The following is an 11291-nucleotide window of genomic DNA, read 5'->3' on the forward strand; positions in this document are numbered from 1 at the left end:
AACCCGCTATAGCTTCGCTATAGCTATTTTATAGTTTTTAGAAAAAGTTACCGCTGAACTTTCGCTATAGCTATTTTATAGTTTTTAGAGAAAGTTACCGCTAAACTTGATAGCCCGTTATTTCCAACAACATTGGTTACCATCACTTATTCCCGGACCCGAATTTTTATTTCAATCCCGTTAACACACCAGTCCGCCCACCCCTGTCCATCCCCTCCCTCTCGCAGATTCGCTTCCTCTCCCTTATCCTCTCTCCCTCTCGCTCCACCACTGTGGCCCTCGCCCCACTTCCCTTTGCCTCCCTCCCCCGGCGAGCCGGCCTCCGCCGGCCTCCTTCGACCGCCCCCTCCCTCCCCCGGCCCGCCTACCCGCTGGATCTGGGGCCGCACGGCCGGTCTGCTGTGTCCTCCACGCTGCACGGGCTCGGCGCCGTCGCCTCCGCCAAGCCCAGATCCGCCGCCTAGGTACGTACGCCTCAGCTTGCCCGTGCCGCGCGAATCGGTGTGACCAGGTGGTGATGAGCGGCTGACAGATCCCCATGTGCCTTGCTTAGCCTCTGCAGCGGCGGCGATGAGGAGCGTGCGCCGTGCGCATGGCCGCGGCGGCGGCGGCCAAGGGAGAAGCGGGCTCCGCGCGAGGCAGGCTGCTGGCTCGGAGCGCCATTGCAGTTACGTGCTGGCTCCATCCTCTCTCTCTCTCTCTCTCTCTCTCTCTCTCTCTGTCTCTGTCTCTCTGTGTGTGTGTGTGTGTGTGTGTGTGTGTCCCTCTCTGATGTGCTAGCGCTTGCCGCGTTGTGCTGATTTGTTTGCTCCGTGGGGGGTTGCTGTGCGTGTGCAGGCGAAGGCGGATGAGGCGGCCACGGCGGCTGGATCCAAGTCTGGTGGGTAAGATTCTGAGATGTGTGCTACCAAGTACCAACCTGAATTCAAATCTGTCATAATCTAGTTTGCCGCTATAAATGAGATTTAGCCTCGGATTCAACCAAATCAGCAGGCGTAGCTGTCCTCAATGCTGTCTATTAACAATGACTTATCATCGATAATAGGCTTGGAGGACTGGTAGTCCTGCCTTTGCAGCTGAAATGGATGCTGGCACCTTGCTACTCAGAATTTTCACTCTGCTGGTGCTGCCGTGACACATATGCTTTAGATTAAGATTGGATTTGTGTGGTTATTAGGGTCTATTACATGGTGCTTGTATCTGACAGGACAGAATGAACTTGTCCTCGTGATTATGTCTTTAATTGAATATAAGACCTTTTCTATTTTTTAGAATTTAGAATGTAAGTGCCTTTTTACTTTTAAAGCAATTCATGTCAACAATTTATGGTTGTGACTAGAAGTAGACTCTTGGGTATATAGAAACTCGACTCTTGGGTATTTGGTGGTTGTCTTCTCTACACCATTTTGGGGACGATTTTCATACCTTGTGAGGATTGTTGGTGCTAAAAAATCAAAAGCCAAAAGAATACTCAGGCATTTTTGGGAATTAGCATGCTTTGCGGTGGTTCAAGCCCTGTTTGGTCCTGGTGTCCATATACATGCATAGTCTGTATTTAGTACATGACACAATTGTGGCCCTGGTTGGTTTTTATTTCATCTGTTTAAGGCCTATAGTGATCATGCAATATTTTGTGATGCCTTAAGATTCTAGGATGAATCTTATTCTATTCTTGATTATCATAAAGGAGTACTTTATGGCTATTTAGTTTGCAAGGGCATATGAGCAGACTATTAGCCATTGCTGCATTTCTTTGCTTATTGGCCATAAGGCCCTCCAATGAATACTTGTGTATTCATTCTGTTTATAACTCATGTTCTTGCAAATGTCTTAATCATTGTAACATTATTGGGAGATGGGTCATCATTTTTGGATGGCATTGCCAGGTCTGGAAGTACATTTGTGTTGGTCAGCTCAACATCACAAGAAAAAAGAATGCAGAGGTATGGTTCTTGGATGCAGATGTCTAAATGAATGCAGAGGTAGATCTTGGATGCAGATGTCGTGGAGGTCTTGCTAAAGCACATTGCACATGCATTGGTGTTTGGTTTCGTACTAGAGGATCAAACAAATGTGAGATATGCCAGTAAGTCTTCTGCATAGGTGGTTCTTGACTTCTGCTTTGAATTACTTTGCTGAGCTGATTGTCCCTATACAGGCAAGTGGCTGTCAATATCTGCTCTCCAGAGACGCAAGCAAGTGTATGTTTACTATTTTGCAATCTGTATTGGACTATTTTGAGAATGCTCCAGAGTTGATTTTCTAGAAGTTGAGCTTGCTTTTAGTTGAAGCAACTTAAATGTCGTACTAACATGTATGTGATGTGATGCATTGTTTCATCATTTGTGTTTCATGATTTCAATTTTGACATGATTTAGGCCTCTATGTGTGAGCAGATCAGTTTCTTGTACAGAGCTAGAGGGCACGAGGATGACATTGCTCATTTACTTGTTTTCCTGGATACAATTCATGTTTTTTGTTTTCTGTAGGACTCTAATAATGTGTACGGATGTAATTGAATGTAACTTATGGATGTAATTAAGGAATATAAGAAATTTTGATTTCTTTTTTTTTGTTTTTTAATTCCACATAGGTAACGGGCATTACCATAATGCCTGTTACCTATAACTGTTATTAGTAACAGGCATATTGATGCCCGTTACCAATATTCTGTTATCCGTGACGGGTGTAATCGATGCCCGTTATTGATATTCTGCTATAGGTAACGGGCATTGACTTAATGCTTGTTACCAATGACTGTTATTGGTATGCCCGTTACTGATGATGGGTTATTGGTAATGCCAAAAGGGTAATGGGTGCTATGCTTGTTACCAATAGCAATTTATGCCCGTTACAAATTAGGCTTCCTCACGTAGTGAGATTATGTGCAAACCATACAAACTTCAACCTGAATCATCGGATCAACATTCAAGTGGGAAGGGGAATTTACAAAAGGGTGATTAGGCGGGTGGTTAATTATAAAATTATGCAATTTCCCGTGCCCCTTGGATGTTGATTCGGTGGCCCAGATTGAAGTTGCACGGTTTGCACAAAGGGGTTAGTTTGCATCTGATATATTCCGGCTCAATTCATACCTAAGGGTCAACATTTATTTAGAAATGCTCCCTGTAAAATTTTGATATCATAGAGTTAGTATTTTTTATCCCCCCGGGCTCCACTAATGTTGTCGATTCATTACTACAATTTCGAAAATCTTAGGTTAAAGCCTACTCATGCTAGTCGATCAGCAGGCCTACTCTCATCCATTAATCCTACAAGCTCTAGTAGCCAAGTTTGCTTATAAAACTTCTAGCCATACTAGTTCACATGATTTTGTAACATTCCTCATTTTTTAAGACTGAAATAGTTAAGCTAGCTAAATTTCTTATGGTAGGATATGTCTACTCGGTTTCAAGTCTACAACTCAGCGTAGGTGCTAGATTTTTTCTGAAATTACTTTATAAATTAAAGGCGTTATCATTTCAGTGGTACGTATGGTTTTATCTAGATAAAACTGGTTCTCTCTTTGTCTTCAAATTTGATGTGAGCAAATCATAAAAAATTCTATGTGCCATGTTAACTAATGAAACCCATGATTGGGATAGTCTAATTGTTAGAGCGTACGGTCAAGATCTACATACTCCCTTTGTCCCATAATAAATGCTCGGGGACTAGCGGTGACTAGTTTCTCGTAGCAAATGGAGGGGAGAATGGAATCAAAAGGCAGCGATGGATTGAATTAAGAGAGTTCGAGAGCGTGCTAAACCTAGGTTTAACCGAAAGGTTAAATAACCTAGCCAGCGGCAATTTCGTGAATACCTAAAAACTGAAAGCCACGCGCCAACTTTTTCAGTCGCAAAATTAGGGATTCTATGAAAAATCCAACAATCTACTCCGGGAATTTAGGACTTATTAACATCTGTATTAACATTTTTTCTAAGATTACATTTCGAAAAAAGGAAATACATAGATCTAAGCTCCTAAACTACTCGATTTTACAATCGAGATGGACTACACAAGATACATCAGCCATCGGCTGTTACAAAGCTTCAAATCTTCTTATTCCCAGGTGGGAATAAACATAATACATCGAGGAAGAGGAGATTTTCAAAGCTAGAAAGACATGCAATAGTGAAAACGTCGCAAGTCCTCTTCTTGCATCTTGAAATGGAATTTTCTCCTTCTCCCTGGATATTATTGCAACAAAAACTACTACCATATCCGGAGATGCCATTTCTTGGGAGATCTTGTAGAGAATACTCAAGAGTATGACACCACCAGTCCACTGCAACCTTTGAAACTCCTCCTACCTCTAACCACCCAGGGACAAGATGCCTCAGATGGATAAGGTGGATGAAGCAAGGGTGGCGGCTTAACCGATAGCAAGTATCCTTGTTGCTCGTAAGTACTCTTCTAGCACCAGTTGCTAAGCAAAAACGACTTCTACCTGGAGGACGAGAGCTTTCCAGAGAAGAACACCAACTTAAAGCCATATTGTCTACGATGGAATGCCTCTGTAAAGAGCTCTCAACCCTCATTTATAGAGAAAAAGGTCTCACACTAACTCAACCCATGATACTACAAGACGAAAAGGTCACGGGCATAACAGGACAGATCCCTCCTACAGTTCACGACATGTGAGCATACAGGAAAGTGATAACGTCCTTTACTTTTCCTAAAGGGGCGCCTTTAAGATACTTTCGGCGCAAAGATTAAATAGATGCCACGACTTTGGATCCTTAACTCCAAATCATGAGATTTCGATTCAAGGCTCGAGGCTACTAGATATGTGTCATTAATGGCATATTTTTTCAAGGAAGATTTGAATTTCAAATGAAAATTTGGAAGATTTTTTGAGGAAGGATTTGACCCTCAGCCTGATTTTGTGATTCAACCTAAGGCTCAGGGGCTACTCCATATGGAGCGCGAGTTCATCGCGCACCATATAAAAGATGAAGATTTGGGACTTGAGCACCTCATAGCCTCGATGCAGCCAAGAAAGTACTCGAAAGACTACTCGAAGCACTCGATGGACTTAAGGATTTTGTGAGGAACTCCAGAAGTAGTCGAAGCACTCGAAGACGCCTTCAGAAGTACTCGATGCCTACAGGACTCGACCATGAAGAGCTCGGAGGCATGTCAGACCCGGGGCAGCGGGACTGCTCACAAGCGTGGAATATTCTAGAGTAAGGGACAATGCATGGATGTACCTTACCTCTCTTGTAACTACTCGTACAGCAGTAGGACTAGTTGATGTACAAGGAAACTACTCGACCTCATTGGAGTAGGACTCCAGTAGTACTCGGCTAGGACTTTCCATGTAATCTTGTCCCCCCAGACTATATAAGGGCTGGTAGGGACCCCTATAGAAAACATCTTGACACCTAAGGCAATACAAACAACTACACAGGACGTAGGGTATTATGATTTGGCGGCCTGAAGCTGTCTAAATCTTTGTGTTCCTTGCACCATCGCACTCTGATCTTGGCGAGTCCCTGCCTACAATCAATCTTCTCGGGGTGTACCTCGGAGAGCTTGGCGGTTAAACACCGACAAGCAGTCTTGCCACAATTCGACTGCAAGTATAACCTGAAGGAGTTTCTTCTCAAGTACGAAGCCATGATTGAAGCATCCAGAGGAGGCTTTGCTTGCAAAGCAACGGCGCTCATTCTTGCTCTACGGGGTCTAGCCCAAGGATGGTACAACAACCTACCATTCGAGCACATCCAATCTTGGAGTCAGCTTCGGGCCAAGCTGCTCACCAGCTTATGCGCCGTGAAGACCGATGAGGTCACATCATGTGATTTCCACAACTTGAAGCAGGGGAGTTCAAGCCTTCAAGAGTAGCTGCAACGCATTGTGAAGCTTCGTGCAGGGGTGCCGGAGGTGCTGGAGCAAAGCATCATCGACGCTGCCGTCAACGGGTTGAATTTGGGCCCATGTGGGGAGTATCTTGAGTGGCGCATGCCGAAGACTGTCAGCAAGCTCTTCGAGTTCATGCAAGAATACTTTAAGTCAGACTGTGGCAAGAGGTGAAGAATCAAAGAAATGAATGAACAGAAAAAAGTGAAGAACAATTAGTGGTCACAGCCGAAGCCATGGCACGTGGACCAACAAAAGTGCCAGAAGGCAGTGAACATGGTTTCAGGGAATGAGCCTCGCGATTTCTGACCTCAAGACAACCGAGGAGGGAGAAATGAAAGAAACAACCATGGGCATGGGGACGGTGGAGGACGAAGGCAGAAAGTCCCATTTTGTTATTTCCATGGCAAGGAAAAAGGCCATTGGACTAACGAGTGCCACGTCGCCATCGAGAGAAAAGAAGAGCTTCATTGGCAGAATGCACAACCGGCGAAGCCAGTCAATTACTCTTCGCAGAGCGGCCCACCAAGGTGGACAACGACAGCCCATCAGTGGCCTTTGGCGTCTGCCACCGACTGGTCTCCATCATATCCAGCATTCAAGTACAACCCGCTGCCGTACGGTCCGCCCTACCCGGCGTTGCCTGCCCCTTCGGTGCATCAAACCCCAATGGCCGCCTCTTCGGCGCAGCATCAAATGTGGTCACAAAGTTCAACACCACAAAGTTATCTGCCCCCACCGCCAAATCTAGAACCTGGGTAGATCTCGGAGTGTGTTAGTGACTCACCCAGTGACAGGTAGCCCGAAGGCATAGTGAACGTCATCGACGCCACTTCCGGCGGCTCGAACGAACCGGTACATGTGACAAAGTGACATAAGAAGGAATACTTCAAGACTGTGTCACACGTATGTGAATGCAAGCATTTTCGTACCCTGTGGTCGCATGTTTCGATATCTTTCACCGAAGCAGGCCTCAGGCTTCAGCACTACCCGCACAATGACCCCCTCGTCATCAGAGCAAATATCGGCAAGAACTCGGTGCACTTTGCTGGCAACGATGTGGGCAGAATCCTAGTGGACAATGGCAGCTCAGCAGAGATTCTGATCTGGTAGTGCTTTGTCAAACTGGGGCTCACTGAGAAGCATTTGTAGAAGTCCCAGTACCCTCTCATTAGCTTCAGAGGCAAGAGGATTGAGGCACTCTGCAAAGTTGAACTGAATGTGACCTTCGACGAAGGGAACACCTATCAAACGGAGGCCATAACCTTCGATGTGGCAAACATCAAGTACCCGTACAACACCATCTTCGGCTGCAACACCATCGTCAGGTTCGCAGCCATGATCCATCAGCCATATTTGTGCATGAAGCTACTGACCGCTGGAGGGGTGGTCGATGCGAAGAAAACACATCATACACCACAAAGAACGTGCATGCCATTGAAGCATCCGAGCCTGAAGACACCGAAACAAAGCCGGCAATCTCCAAAGAGCCGCAGAAAGCCGAAGGAGTCTCCTCGGCAGAGCACATGAAGAGAGTTCCATTGTGCGAATATGTCCCAGATAGGACAATAATCATTGGCAAAGGTCTGGAAGAGGCAGAGGAAGCCAGGTTGGTCCAGTTCATGCGAAACAACCAAGATGTGTTTGCATGGTCTTCGGCAGACCTACAAGGGGTCAGCAGAGATGTCATTGAGCATTCACTCAGGGTCGACCCAAAGGTATGACCGAAGAAGTAATGTCTCAAAACAATGTCTGACAAAACGAGGAAGGCAAGTCAGGCCGAAGTGCAGAAACTTCTTGATGCCGGAGTCATAAGAGAAGTCCAATTCTCAGAGTGGCTAGCCAATGTCGTCATGGTCCCGAAGAAGAACGACAAGTGGAGAATGTGCATAGACTTCACCAGTCTCAACAAAGCTTGTTCGAAGGACAAGTACCATTGCCACGTATCGATGCGCTTGTTGACGTGGCTGCAGTTTCTGAAATGATGAGCATGCTTGATTGTTTCTTCAGTTACCATCAAATCTTCATGAAGAAATCTGACAAAGAGAAGACCGGTTTCACCACCCCCATCGGCACGTATTGTTACGTGAGAATGCCGTAGGGGCTCCGTAATGCAGCAAACACTTTCAACAGAACAGTCAAGGTTGTGTTGGGGGACCAGCTGGACGGTAAGGTCGCCGCCTACATCGATGATGTAGCTGTCCGAAGTAGGAAGGGGGAGGATAACATACAAGACCTCCGCGAAACTTTTGCAAACCTTTGGCATTATGGCTTAAAACTGAACCCTGAGAAATGTGTCTTCGGCATCTGAAAAGGAAAATTGCTTGGTTGTATAATCATGGAAAGGGTCATCGAAGCAAACCCAAAAAAATCACAGCCATCAGACAAATGTAGGTGCCTAGCACCAAGAATGGAGTGCAAAAGCTGACGGGGGCAGGCTGGCTTCACTGAACAGATTCATCTTGAGGTCGGCGGAGAAATTCTCTCCTTCTTCAAAGCATTGAAAGGGTCTGGCAATTTCCTGTGGGGCGAAGAGCAGCAGAAGGCCTTCGGAGCCCTCAAAACATACATTGAAAATTTGGCGGTAATGACTAGCCCTTCAGAGAAGGCGGAACTTCTATTGTACATTGCTTAGTCAAGAGCAGCAGTTAGCGCAGCACTTGTGGAGGAGTGTGAGATTGAAGGATCACTCAAACAAGTCCCCATTTACTTCATTTTCGAAGCCCTTAGCGGCAAGTCCCTATTTACTTTGTTTCTGAAGCCCTTAGCGGGTCTAAACTGTTATACTCAGAGATGGAGAAAATGGCATATGCAGTTGTGATGGCAGTGCAGAAAATTTGCCACTATTTACAGAGCTTTTTCATGATCAGAGTCCCGACCTCTTATCCTCTTTGGGACATGTTCAAAAACAGAGAGGCCTCTGGTAGAATAGGCAAGTGGGCTGCGCAGCTGGCGGAACATACGATAGACTTTACTTCCAGATCAAGAATCAAGTCACAGGTCTTGGCAGATTTCATCGCAGACTGGACACCCATAGCACCTTCGCAAGAACAGCCGAAGATCCAAGCAGACTGGCAGCTTGAGTGCGACGGAGCATATTGCCAAGATGGGCAGGGGCTCCAGTAGTTTTAACAGCACCTTCGGGCACACAGTTAAAGTACGCGGCCAGGCTCAACTTTCAGGGGTGCACAAACAATGTTGCAGAATACGAAGGCCTGTTGCTGGGCCATCGGAAAGCAAGGGCACTAGGGGCCCGAAGGCTCTCCATCAGGTTAGACTCTGAGTTGATCGCAGGCCATGTCGACAAATCCTACAGGGCATTAAAATCCAAGCTTGCGGAGTACTTGGCGGCGGTGAGAGGCATTAAAATCTAGCCTAGACACCACGTCTACGCTATTCCATACTAATCCTAACCCTGACCAAGATTATCCTTCTCTATCCAGAGTCTTAAGCTAGGATCAAATGCTACTCTAAGCATATACTCAATTCAATAAAAGGTAGAAAAAATAACTTGCAACTAAACACTAATTTTAAATAAGAAAATCTCGAACACTTACATCCGAATAAGCATCCATCGAGGTACAAGCGGAGAAGAGTGCCGACAAACTCGGCACTTCCCCTGACTCCTCCTCACTCTCCTCCTAATCTCCTACACTCCTAGGCTGCCTAAAGCATCTAGGATGAAGATCTTCAAGCTCCAAATGAAGAGAAGAGGTAAGAGTTGTGTGTGGTGTGTGTTTCATTTCTTCACCCCCGCCCTTATATTTATAGGAGGGAGCCACGGCCGAGGGGAGCTTCTTCTGTAGCTGATCCTTGGTGAACCGACTTAAGGGACCAATGACCTTCCTCCACATAGCAGACTTGAAGTAGTGGGGCCCACTGGGCCGTCGGCCGACCATGTCGGCCGGCCACCCAGTGGGGCCAACCGACCTTGCCCTTGTCCTGATGGGTTGCATTCTAGGCCCACGTGTCATTGGTCTAGGTTTTGTCTTTTGTTATGTCGGTTTCCTGCTCTGGTGGGCCCTCTAATCCTTGTGATGACACGTGTCGCACTCTGATTCATCGGAACGTCATGTCTTGGATCATGCAACACCGTTTTGCTGCAAATTTAGCTAAAAATCACCTGCACACATTCTTAAACACCATCTATGGAATTTGTTAATAAATAAACCTATACTAGCATTTATTCCACATTATGGTTGAATTTTGTGCAGGAGTTGATGGTCAAAATGAGTCGTTAGTGACTGTCAACACTCTCCATGTCCCTCAGCATGGCCTCCGTCATGTTGGTCACTGCAAGAGGTCACGTCGGGGGTGCTTTCGGATGACCCCCCTCGGTGTCATGTCTTTTGGTGAAGCCGTCTTAAAAGACACATGAAGAGCACAAGGAAACTCTCGCCGAAGTCAAATTGTTGGCCGGAAGCGGCCGTGAGGCAGCAATGCGGGCTTCAGAGAGGGTGGAAAGAGTGCAGCAAGCTTGGGGGATGGAGCGACAGCAACAACAAAAGAGGCAATAGCGACCCGCGCCCCCGCCTTTATAGGGGGGCAGACGCAGGTCAACATTGCCCTTGGCACAAAACGAAATGCAGGGGCGCGCTAAGGGGCAAAATCATCTTCTTGCTAAGAATGACAAGTTGTTAGCTTTATTTAATTATTTTTTTGGCTCCTAGGTTCTTATTTTTTCTCCTATTTGTATAATTAACCTACTAACATTTGGAGCATCTCTTCGAGCCAGTTTGTTGCTGCAGGAAGTCTTGATCCTTGCCTGAAGGAGCAGTAGGGGGCGAAGGACCAAAGGGTGGCGCTTTGGGCGGTGAACCGTGAAGTTGAGTCGAAGGACCACAGTCTTGAGGGGCCACTATTGGGGACGCCACCTTCTGTTCAGCACCGAAGGGCACTCGACACTGCTGCCGAAGAGTACAAACCAAAGACCATCTTGATCAAGGACAAGGAAGACTGTCTGCTTAACGACGAGCCGAAGACCCCTAAGGAGGTTGTCTTTGGCTAGGCGCGAAGGTTCCGGAGCCAGTGGACCCAGGAATGGCATGGCTGGCGGTCTCAAGACCATGGCTTCGAAGGGAGGTGAAGTCCCACGCAGTCGAAGAGTGGAGGCACGAGGGCTCACGGCACCCCGGGATGGAGCTTAGCTGTAAGCCACGACTTCAATGTAACAATACTTGTATACCTACGAGATATTCTAGGAATCTAGTTGTTGAGGGGTATTGTAGAGTAATTTGGCAGGCGGGTAGGTGAACTGTCGCCTATAAATACCCATGTAACAGTATTTGATGGGACATTGAATTCAGATTTATTGCTCCTGTGCCTTCGGTGTTCGGTGTGTTTTTACTACTTGTGAGCCTTCGCTCCACATTCTCAGGCTGTTGTAGTGCCTCCTCGTCCCGAAGGGTACCATCCACCAACAGACTTTT

At 46.5% G+C, this 11291-nt stretch overlaps 1 long non-coding RNA gene across 2 annotated transcripts; it reads left to right on the forward strand.

The window, feature by feature from the left end:
- Nucleotides 1–197: 197 nt before the first annotated feature.
- On the forward strand, nucleotides 198–2568 carry LOC120703544. Of its 2 annotated transcripts, none has more exons than XR_005687066.1 (5): nucleotides 198–464; nucleotides 554–667; nucleotides 838–880; nucleotides 1887–2086; nucleotides 2159–2568. It is a non-coding gene; the product is annotated as an uncharacterized LOC120703544 (long non-coding RNA). The 2 variants fall into 2 exon arrangements; XR_005687065.1 differs by having other exon boundaries at nucleotides 199–464; nucleotides 838–884.
- The last annotated feature ends 8723 nt before the right edge of the window (nucleotides 2569–11291 follow it).

The sequence above is a fragment of the Panicum virgatum genome, chromosome 4K, assembly GCF_016808335.1.
Source record: "Panicum virgatum strain AP13 chromosome 4K, P.virgatum_v5, whole genome shotgun sequence".
NCBI classification, from domain to species: domain Eukaryota; kingdom Viridiplantae; phylum Streptophyta; class Magnoliopsida; order Poales; family Poaceae; genus Panicum; species Panicum virgatum.